At 39.8% G+C, this 11847-nt stretch overlaps 1 protein-coding gene across 1 annotated transcript in view; it reads left to right on the forward strand.

The window, feature by feature from the left end:
• The window catches only part of LOC147459852 (uncharacterized), a 34873-nt gene extending 29521 nt beyond the window's left edge, over positions 1-5352 (forward strand). The window contains exon 2 of the mRNA XM_086509910.1: positions 5210-5352. The gene's annotated coding sequence lies outside the window, so the exon portion shown is untranslated. The remainder of the gene's footprint in view (positions 1-5209) is intronic.
• Positions 5353-11847: the final 6495 nt, after the last annotated feature.

Raw genomic sequence — 11847 nt, forward strand, 5'->3', positions numbered from 1 at the left:
GAGCATTCTGTTAGCCCGGGATAGTCATGCATGGTCCACATTAGAATGCCTATGATCAAAGCATTCCATCGTCCTTTGTGTCGGCTCATATCCACCACCTCTATGCCAATCCACAATTGTTGTAGCTCTTCCAATAGTGGACGAAGATACACATCCATATTCTCCACTTTATATCGCCCTGGCACAATCAAGCTTAGCCATAGGTGACCCTTCTTTGTAGTCAACCACGGGGGAATGTTGTAGTTGACGATGACAACGGGCCATACACTGTAAGATGTTGATCTTTGACCAAATGGATTTACGCCATCCATAGCCAGGCCTAAGCGCAAATTTCGAGCTTCCCTGGCAAAATCCGACCATGTTCCATCTATATGTTTCTAGGCTACGCAATCTGCAGGAATTCGTAGCACACCATCCGAAGATCTATTCTCCTCATGCCATGATGCTAGGGCGGCCATGGACTTACATTCGAAGAAATGCTTGATGCGAGGAAGCAGAGGAAAATGTCGCAAAACCTTTTGTGGAATTTTTGTCCCGTGGAGATCTACTCGATATCTTTCGGAATCACATTTCAGACACTTCTCCATGTCTATGTATTCCCCTCTGAAAAGAATGGAGTCATTAGAACAAGCGTGGATAGAATTGTAATCCATCCCCAAGTTTCGCAAAATCTTTCTTGCTTCATCTCGGGAATCTGGCATCACATTGTCAGCTGGTAGTATGTGCTCTTTAAGCAATCTACACAACATAAAAATACGATACAGTCGTGTAAAAATCTATCAGAACATTATACATTTAGAGTTTTATTAAAGTAAACTAATTGTAATAGATCACCTGAAAAGCGTTGTGACGCTAGTGTCACTCCATCCAAACTTTGCCTGCATGTTGAGAAGAACCAGGAGCGCTTTCAATCTAGACATACGTGCTCCATTATACAATGGAGTATCGGCTTCACTTTTCATATCATCATAGATAAGCCTTTCTGAATCCATGATCGTCTCAATCATTTCATCAATCTCGGGCTCAAACATTGCCTCGTTGGGAATGTGCTCTGCATGATCATCCCCCGAGCTATCAGAGTCTACATCTTGTGGCCTCACATATGCTGCTTGACCAAAGCGTCTGCGAACACGTCTATTGGGTTGCAAGATTGCTGCTTGTTGGCCAGCGTCAGAGTCCGACGAGTTATAATTAGCAACAACTCGATCTATAATAGATGGATCGAACTCGCCAAATTCGCGAACGTGCTGCAAAGAAACACGTCTTGTCCGTCGCACAGCATGCTTGCATTGATTACAAGGACATAAGACCCTCGTTGAGAGATAGGTGTTTCGGTTGGACGGTCCCACATCCTCGTCACTACTCATAATGAGGATAAAAATCTTATAACCTGGACAACAAATTTAATATTCTATTGGCATTCTTTGTCTTATCTCTCTCTCTCTCTCTCTCTCTCTACCTTACATTCTCTAGTCATGTCCAATCCCCGCACACCTCGATCTAGAGGTGCACGGAGATCAGAACCACCGGGTTATAATCTCGTCTTTATTGGTCAATACCTATATTTGTGGGTACAAGAAATCTACAGACCCATGTCTACATGATACTGCATGTAGTGGACAAAACCCCTTTGCCTCTTCTCTAGCTGTAGCACTTCACAGCATCTTAACATCTTTTCACAGTAGATCTTTTCACAGGGATTATAAGAACCTTAAAACTGATTTAACACATAATTTTTCACATAACTCGGTAAGAGTTGGCATTCTCATCACTAAAGATGTGAGAGTTAACTTCCGGCGGTGACGTTGCGTCATCTCCATCCACATCTGAGGACAGCAATTGGCCCTTTGGACCGTTCTTGCTCTTGTTACTAACTTTGAAGTTGCTGTTGAATGACTAGAGGTTGTCTAGATGGTCATTGTCGGGGATGTAGTGACTCTTGCCGCCCTGAAGATCCACCTTCTTCCCTATCTTCTGAAGACATTTCACCAGTACTTTTGGATCGACGGACCCACCATGAGTGAAGGCAACAATACCCTATATTCCATTGAGGGCTTTCTTCACCCGCTTCATGCAGGCATCGCAGTCTATGGAGACCTAAATCTAATCTAATATAACGAAAATCTAAATCTAGCGTAAATAAACGTAAATCTAACTAAAAATAAACCTAAATCTAATCTAATTTAACTTAAATAAACCTAAATCTAATTTAACGTAAGTCTACATCTAACCTAATCTTTAACGTCTTTTAGGATAGTTTCCTACGACGTTATAACTCTCTTCTTCTTGTGTGTGTGTGCGCGTGTGTGGATGTGTGTGCCAATAAAAAGAGATAAATGGTATAACCTTTCTATCACCCATGCCAAGTATGATAGATTGGTTATGCCATTTCCCTCTTGAATAATAGGTCTTGAGTTCAACTCCTCGTCGGCTAGATCTTTAGGTCTTTTAATTTTAATTAGTTTCCTACGACGTTAAATTAGTTTCTCTCTCTTTCTCTCTCAATGTGTGTGCGTTTTTTTGTTTATGCATGTTTTCTCTCTCTTTTCCTCTCTCAATGTTCGGTTTTTTGTTTATGCATGTTCTCTCTCTCTTTTCCTCTCTCAATGTGTGCGTTTTTTGTTTATGCATGCTCTCTATCTCTTTTCCTCTCTCAATGTGTGTGTGCATTCTTTGTTTATGTATGTGTGTGTGCGTTTTTGTTTATGTTTGTACTCTCTCTCTCTCTCTCTCTCTCTCTCTCTCTCTCTCTCAAAAACACTATGTGTGTGTGTGTGTGTGAGAGAGAGAGAGAGAGGGAGAGAGAAAGAGGGGAAGGGAACATGAGAGTGAGGAGAGGGAAGGAGCATACCTGGATCTCCTTCCTCTCCTCGTGTGTGTGTGTGCGTGTGTGTGTGTGTGTGTGTGTGGAGAAGAAAGAGAGAGAGAGAGAGAGAGAGAGAGAGAGGGAGAGCGTTACCTGCTCCTTGCTTGAGGGCGCCGAAAAACTCAGATCTGAGATCTGAGTTTTTGGGCGCTCTCTGTTATTTTTTTTAGCCCAGCCGGCGTCGCTATGAGCGTCGCAAATTTACTTGTAAATTTGCAACGCTTATAGCGACGCCGGGAATTTTTTTTTTGAGCGTCGCTGTGTGAGCGTCACTAATATGAATAGCCTCTTGTAGTGTATTTACAAGCACTATTGGGGTTAAATAAGGATGTTCATTGTCACTAGTTCTCTTTGATCTATGCACTGACCAATTGGAACAAATGGTACTTGACTTTATGCACCAAGAAAGCATTGAAGAGGTTACTATTTGCAATGCGGTAATCATGATTTTTTTGTATGTGGATGATGTAGTATTTTTAGTACATACTTTAGAGGATGCACAAAAGCTTATGGTTGTCCTTGAGAACTTTTTCTTAGATAGTGGGCTAATTGTGAATGAATAAGGATACGCTTGTGAAAACCAATCATAGGAGGAAGCCATGCATTGTGTACAACAATAAGACACTTGAAGTTGTTGAGAGCTTTCAGTACCTTGGCCTTGAGATTCCGGCCAATCACAAGTGGCATGAATGTGCTATGCATCACTATGAAGCTATGAAGAGAGCTTACATGCATTTGAGAGCATGTGTGATGTAGGGGATGCAAAATGTTGGGTTCTCAAGAAGCACCTTTTTCACACATTGGTAACCCCGGTTCTTCTTTACAAAGTTGAAGTTTGGGACAGAAGTAGCTCAAGTCTACTTGGAAAGAGTTTGAGAATGTTCAAAATCATTTTCTTACAAACTTTCTCCAAGTCAAGACACACACCATGTATGCTCCTACTTCTTGGGTCAATATCTTTTCCATTTGAAGTTATGGACATGGAAAGGGTTGTGGAAGTACATGATAACGATGCATCAAAATCCCCTACATTGACTTCCTACAAAGGCATGGAAAGCAAGCAAAAAAGTTCAAAAGATTCATATATGCAAGATCTTTAGCATGAGACGGATGCAAGACATAAAAAAGTGGTTTGGAAGATGGGATGCATTACATTTTCTACATAATGCCTAAGTAGACTCCCAAGTGAATAAAGCTTTTCTACAATGCCAATGTATTACGGCTTGGGAATATTATGGTGGATTGCGCTTCATACATTATACTACCCATATTGCCCCCAATTACAAAACCATGTTTTTCATTGAAAGAGGAAACCGTAGTCACCCTCATATGCTTGAGCATATCCCCTTATTGGCAACATGTACTATCACAACCATTAAACTTAGCTCCCACTCCCTTCGATGTGCTAGGGAATGGAGAAGAGTCACATCAACTAAGCACATTATGCACAAAGTCACCCTGTTGCACATCAATCATGGGGTCAAATTATGTCTCGTTGAGGTCCAAAACAATGATCATTCAACTCCTCCAAGCCTAAGAACCTTTTTGCCCCTTGTTGGAAATTCATCACATTGCTTTGTAATTGATGATATTCATAAGCTTTTGGTCAAAAATGTTCATACAACAATGCTTTTGATCTGATTTATTTTCCAATCTCTTTGATCACCTTACTCCAGTAATTTATCACAGGTCTATAGAACCTTGGCACACTTGTACCAACTCCTAAATTCTGCCAAAACCTTATGTAATTTTCTAGTCCTGGAATCACTTCCTCATGGGCCTTAATATATTGTGCCATTGATACTAAAGGAGGATTTCCTTGTGCTAACATTGGATTCCCTTCACTGTCTGTTTTTCAAAGATGAATAATTCCACTCCAATTTGAAACACCTACATGTTCCTTATATTGCATCACCGGTGTTTTCTCTTGCATAAAGAACCTAAATTGAAGTGATTTGGAGTGACCAACAAGTATGTCATGTCCATCACAAAGATAGCCATCACAATATTTCTTGAAATCAAGAACCTTAGTGAGCAAGAATAGAGCTAGAGATGAAGATGAGCTAGTTCTTAATGTATCCATCAAATGTGGCAAAGTATAAGTTTGTGTAACTCTCAACTTCTCTAAAAACCTACTAAACATAGCATCTATGTCATCATGTGTATGTCGAACCATTAAAAATCCTGGTTGGATGGTTTAGAAAACCCCCCTTATAATAAGCAATGACAAGTAAGCAAATAAATATTGGTTTTTATTCTCCCCAGCACAATTATCTAGTTGTAGCAATAAGTTCTCTAGTAACTTGCAAAATGTTGACCGCAAATTCTCTTCTGCAATTTTAGGTGATCAAACAATAGGCTCTTTGTCATCACTCATGTTGTGGTAGTCTAAAGCATCCCTTGTGTTCAAAGCATGCAGTAGTGAAACATTGCTCCTTGGAAGCCCATTTGTTACCAGATCACCAAGTGGTTACCCATCCTTTCAAATTTTTGTAAAAAAATTGAAATTGAGACAACTGTAAGGTTTGGATCAACTTGCCACGGACCATTCAAAACAAAGTGTCCTCTTCCTCTTCCTCCATGTCCATGAGTGGTCATGCCAATTAGTGCCACCTATAATTTGTAGCTTGAATCCACACACATGGGAACAATGAATAATTTTGGAATTGTTGTCTTCTTTTGATCCATTTATCATGAATTATGCATACATTTTTATCTGTTGAGTTTCTAAAAAAGTGCACCATGCATAGTATAGGCTTCTGCAACTCTTTTGTTGTGCCATGTGAACTTCTCTCTCCCTCAAGAGGAGAGCTCTTTCTTCAAGGTTAGATTTGGCTTCCAATCTTGCTTTGATTGAACAAATATTGCACTTAGAGAACTCACTTGTCTTTGTTAAGGTGGCAGGTGGGTACTCTTTGTTCCAAATTCTACCAAAAGAAGATTGGAAACCTACTTCTCATACCCCATTTTTTTAAAGTGTCGTGTTGATTTCACTTAAAATGTCCACTTGTTTGTATGTTGATGGAATTACGAGTTGAGTCTCCCTTGAGCCATTCAACATCGTTCTACTTCTATGTGGCATCTTCTCAGAGTTATTATCCACAAATTCATTGAGCAATGCTCTTGCTAAGTTAGTACATTGAAGTCCTCTTCTCAATGTACATGTGTTTCCATGCACATATGACGCACACCATTCTCAATTTTTTCCTTGTAGAAATAAAATGATGTCTTTGGTATTCTATGTAGCTCATACCATGCCCTACAATAAACAATAGTCCCATTTATCTTGAACTGGTACCGCACCTTCTCATCTTTTTGGTAGCATATTGAAACAACATCATCAACATAGTTTATTCGTGTCTTTTGAGATTCTCCCCAAAAATTCTTTTGTAACCTCAACACCACATCAAGATTTTCATATGGACAACATTTTTGTGCACAACAATCAATACATAAAACCCTTTGGAGCAATTCTGTTGACAGATAGAACCTAGAAACTGGTTGTGCTTTTTCTTTTTGCATCCTATTGATGAAAATGTATTGTCTCTTCCTTGAACATTGAATTGCATTACCCTCATGAGTTATTTGAGCATTGTCTCATCGGTAAATATCAAGTATGCATTCCATCAATGGGAACAAAGCGTTACAATGGGCTCCCATCCAACGTTGTTGTCTGTTTGAGAGGCCATTTCACTAATGTAATGCTACCCACTTCAACCACATTCTCATTGCTTGTATTTTCTCTTTCAATGGACACACCCACACAATCAAGACCAAGTTCCTCAAAGTTGACATAATCATGTGAAAATGAATATAAAATGGTTCCCTCATTGACAATGTGCATCATTGCCTCATCCTTTAAAAGGACCCTCTGATTTTTCCAAGATTTTTGTATTGATGCTTCAAACTCTGGGCTCATTATCGGTACTGCATATGTAGCTTGTGCATCTACATTATCCTCTTCCTCATCACCATTGTAGCTCGTTATTGATATTGCATTTACAGCTTTTGCATCCACATGATCCTCCTCCTCATCACCATTGTAGCTTTGCATTGGTCCACATAAGTTGGAATTCACTATGGTAGAGTATATTTTGAACCTTTGGACATTGAATGGCACTCCAAAGTGAGCCTTGGAGGGAAGTAGTGCCATTGAATGGCACTCCAAAGTGATCCTTGGAGGGAAGTAGTATCCATTGTAGGAAAAGGAAGGACCACATCCTTCAAGCATTCCTCTAATAGTATGGATACATTTCCTTGGCTTGTCTTTATACCACCACAAGTGGATTCTTCATCAGTTCTACACACACAACCAACACCAGCAATTTCATTGTCAAGTATCATATGCACTTTCTCCCCAGATTGAAAGTCCATCCTACAAATGAAAAAGATTAAATTGTTAAATGCAAAATCAAGTAGAAACTATGTCAAAAACTCATGCAAAATAATGTTAAAAAATTCAAAACCTAAAACCAGAATATACATATTACAATGGACTATAGGTTAGACAAGTGGTGGTTGGTCATGTAATGGTTGGGCAAATAATCCATGATACATATGGTTGGGCATATAATGGAGCTTGAGGGCAATGAATGATTGATATTAAAGATGATATATTGGAGATATGATGGCCATACAATGTATCTATCTCTATTTGTATGCTTCAATATAACTTAGTTCAGACAAGTGGTGGACCTTATGGCTCTTCATGCTTCAATAGAGCATAACTTGTACAAGTAGTGGACGATAGACTTTCTAACGCTCTTGATGTCTATGCTTAAATGGAGCTCAGCTTCAACAAGTGGTCGACCTTATGGATATGCTTGAATGGATCATAGGTTGGAAAAGTGGTGGACCTTATGGGCCTCTATGCTTTGATAGAGCATAGTTTGGACAAGTGGTAGACCTTGTGGACTTGTATGCTTGAATGGAGCATGGCTTGGAAAATTAGTGGACCTTATGGATCACCATGCTTCAAGTGAGCATACATTGGACAAGTGGTGGACCTTGTTGCTATCAATGCTTGAATGGAGGTAAGTGGTGGACGTTATGGCTCTCTATGCTTCAATAGAGCATAGATTGAACAAGTGGTGGACCTTAAGATTCTTTATGCTTGAATGGAGCATAGATTGGACAAGCGATGGACGTTATAGCTCTTTATGCTTCAACAAAGCATAGATTAGACGAGTGGTGGATCTTGTGGATTTCTATGCTTGAATGGAGCTTAGCTTGGACAAGTGGTGGACCATTTGGCTCTCTATGCTTGAATGGAGCATAGCTTGGGGGACGTTATGGATCCCTATACTTCAATAGAGCATAGAGTGAGAAATTGATGGACCCTACGGTCCTCTATGGTTGAATGGCATAGCTTGGATGATTAGTGGAACTTATGGATCTCTATGCTTCAATAGAGCATAGATTGGACAAGTGGTGGACCTTATGGTCCTATATCCTTGAATCAAACATAGCTTGGACACGTGGTGGACCTGATGGCTCTCTATGTTTCGATCGAGTATACATTGGACTAATGGTTGGCCTTATGGACCTCTATGATTCAAAAGAGCTCAACTTAGACAAGTGGTGGACGTTGTGGCTTTGTGCTCGAATTGAGTTATGGTTGGACAAGTAGTGGTCTATGATTGAATAGATCACATCTTGGACAAATGGTGGACCTTATGGCTCTATATGCTTCAATAGAGCATAGATTGGACTAGTGGTGGACCTTGTGATCCTGTATGATTCAAAAGATCTTAATTTAAACAAGTGGTAGACATTGCTTCAATAATGGACCTTGTGAATTTTTCTACCTCATTTGAGCTTAGCCTTTTGAACTTTCATCAATTGTCCATGCATAACTTAAACATTGGACCTTGTGGCATGGACTATAGGTTGGGTGTATGGAAGATCTTGAGAGAAATGAATCCATGATAGTAGAGATGGTAGATTGGAGATAAGATAGGACCTTGTGGCCATAAAGTGTCTCTAGGTTTGTTTCATCAACTCTCTATGACTAGCTTGCACAAATGGTGGACCCTCTTTTTTGCTTTTGAAAAAAAATCTGTGAAATTTTAACCTTGTAAAGCACACGTGGATTTTGAGATAACCTAGCGTAAGAAGATATAAAAGAATAACAAAACAAAAAATAGCAAAACAATAAAACAGAGGCGATTAGGCAAAACACAAGCAAAATAGTAAAACAAAGGCAATTTGGCAGAATAGATTTAACATAATAGAGATGATTCAGCAAAAGCAAAGGCAGTTTAGCACAATAGAGGGGATTCAGTAAAAACAAAGGTGATCAATAGAACAGAGGCAAAATAGAAGAAGATTTTTCTTGCGACCAAGGGGAGATTGGACAAGTGGTGGACCTTGCTCTCATGTTGTAACATCTCCCTGAGGCATGGTCTCATATGTTTTCTTCACAAGTGCTTATAGGTTGAGGTTGGCCAAGTGCTGTATCTTGCTCTCATAATATAACATCTCTCTCATGCATGGTTTCGTATTTTAGGTGGCATAATTATCTTAAATTACATAAGTAACTTTAAATTTTGAAAGCATCCTGAGAGAATTTGGGTGACATTGTTTGAGTTGAGCCATATTATTCAACTATATCTTAGAACTTTGAGTTTCACTCTGTAAGAAAATTTAAATTTAGGCAGAAAGTTCGATTTATCGCGATAAATTTTGAATTCATCAAAATTTGAATTGGAGCTTGGAAATTTGAATTCAAGCGGAAAGATCCAAATTGAAGCGAGAAAATTTGAATTTGAGCGAAAAAATTCACTTTGTTCAAAATTGCAATGTGGATCTAAGAGACACTAACCATTGCATCTACCTTCCAACACTTTGTTAGAATGTGAATTTGAAAGTTTAAATTCACTTTGTTCAAAATTGCAATGTAGTGGATCTAAGAGACACCAACCATTGCATCTACCTTCCAGCACTTTGTTAGAATGTCCAAGTGGTGGATCTAGGGTCTAGCTATCCCGCACACTTTTTAAAAGTTGCAAGGCGGTGGATATAGGAGAGACACCAATTGCTGCATCCACCTTTCAAGACCTGGTTAGAATGTCCAAGTGTCGGATCTTGTATACACTCACCTTCCAAGGCTTGCTTGGAATGGCCAAGTGGGGGATCTAAGGTCTACCTATCTCACACACTTTATCTAAAATTGCAAGGTGATGGATCTAGGAGACACCAACTAATGCATCCATCATTCAAGACCTAGAATGGCCAAGTGATGGATCCATAATGCATCCACTGCCCAAGGATTGGTTAGAATGGCCAAGTGATGGATCTAGGGTCTAGATTTCCCTCACACTTTGTTTTTAAATGATAGGTGGTGGATGTAGGATAACCCAACCATTGCATACACCTGGTAAGAGTTGGTTAGAATGGCCAAGTGGGTGCATCTTGGATGCAACCAACTTCAAGACTTGGTTAGAATGCCCAATGGTGGATCTTTGAAGAATCCATTTTCAAGACTTGGCTAAATGCCCAGGTGATGTATCTAAGGTCTACCTATCCCACATACTTTGTTTAAAGTTGGAAATTGATGGATTTAGGAGACACCAACCATTGCATCCACCTTCCAAAACTTTCTTAGAATGGCTAAGTGTTGGATCTATGATGAACTCACCTTCCAAGACGACTTGGTATGAATGGCCAAGTGGTGGATCTAGGGTCTACCTATTTCACACACTTTATTTGAAATTGAGAGTGTGTGAATCTAGGAGACACCAGCAATTTCCACCTTTCAAGCCTCGGTTAGAATGGCCAAGTGGTGGATCTTTAATTGCACCTACCTTCCAAGGAATAGTTAAAATGGCTAAGTGGTGGATCTTGAGTCTACTCATCCCAAAATATTGTTGTGTCCGGATGGCCAAGTGTCAAATGCACCTAGATTCAAGACAATGTACTATGGCCAACTAGTGGATCTTGGATACACCAACCTACCAAGACTTGGTTAGAATGACTAATTGGTGGATTTAGGGCCTACCTATCCTACACATTTTATTTGAAATTACAAGGTGGTGAATCTAGGAGACATTAACGATTGTATCCACCTTTCAAGACTTGGTTAGAATGGCCAAGTGGTGGATCTTAAATGTACCCACCTTTCAAGGATCGTTTAAAGTGACCAAATGGCAGATCTAGTGTCTACCTATCCCACACACTTTGTTTAGAATTTCTATTGTTAGAACGACCAAGTGTTGGATGCACCCAACTTCAAGACTCGGTTACAATCGACAAGTGGTGGATCTTGAATGCACCCACCTCTCAAGACTTGGTTAGAATGGCCATGTGGTAGATTGCAAGGTGGTGAATCAAGGAAAGACTAACCATTATATCCACCTTCCAAGACTTGGTTAGAATGGCCAAGTGGTAGATCTTGGATGCACCCACCTTCCAATGCTTGGTTAAAATGGCCAAGTGGTGGATCTTGCATCCACTTGGTTAGAATGGCCAAGTGGTAGATCTTTGATGCATCCACCTTACAATGCTTGGTTAGAATTTCAAGGTGGTGGATATAGGAGAATCAACCATTACATCCACCTTTCAAGGCTTGGTTATAATGGTCATGCGGTCGATCTATGGTCTACTTATCCCACACACTTTGTTTAGAAATGCACGGTGCTAAATGTAGGAGAAACCAGTTATTGCATCCACCTTGCAAGACATGGCTAGAATGGCCAAGTGGTGGATCATGAATGCAACCGCATTCAAAGCGTGGTTAGAATGGCTAGGTGGTGGATTTAAGGTCTACCTATCACACGCACTTTGTTTGAAATTGGAAGCTAATAGATTTAGGAGACACCAAACATTGCATCAACCTTCCAAAACATGGTTAGAATGACCAAGGGTTGGATCTTGCATGCACTACACCTTGCAGGGCTTGTGTAAAATGGCCAAGGGATAAATTCAAAATCTACCTTTTTTACATACTTCATTTGAAATTAGAAGGTGGTGGATGTAGGAGA

Source organism: Adiantum capillus-veneris, chromosome 4 (genome assembly GCF_014529385.1).
Source record: "Adiantum capillus-veneris isolate H3 chromosome 4, ASM1452938v2, whole genome shotgun sequence".
Classification (NCBI taxonomy): Eukaryota; Viridiplantae; Streptophyta; class Polypodiopsida; order Polypodiales; family Pteridaceae; genus Adiantum; species Adiantum capillus-veneris.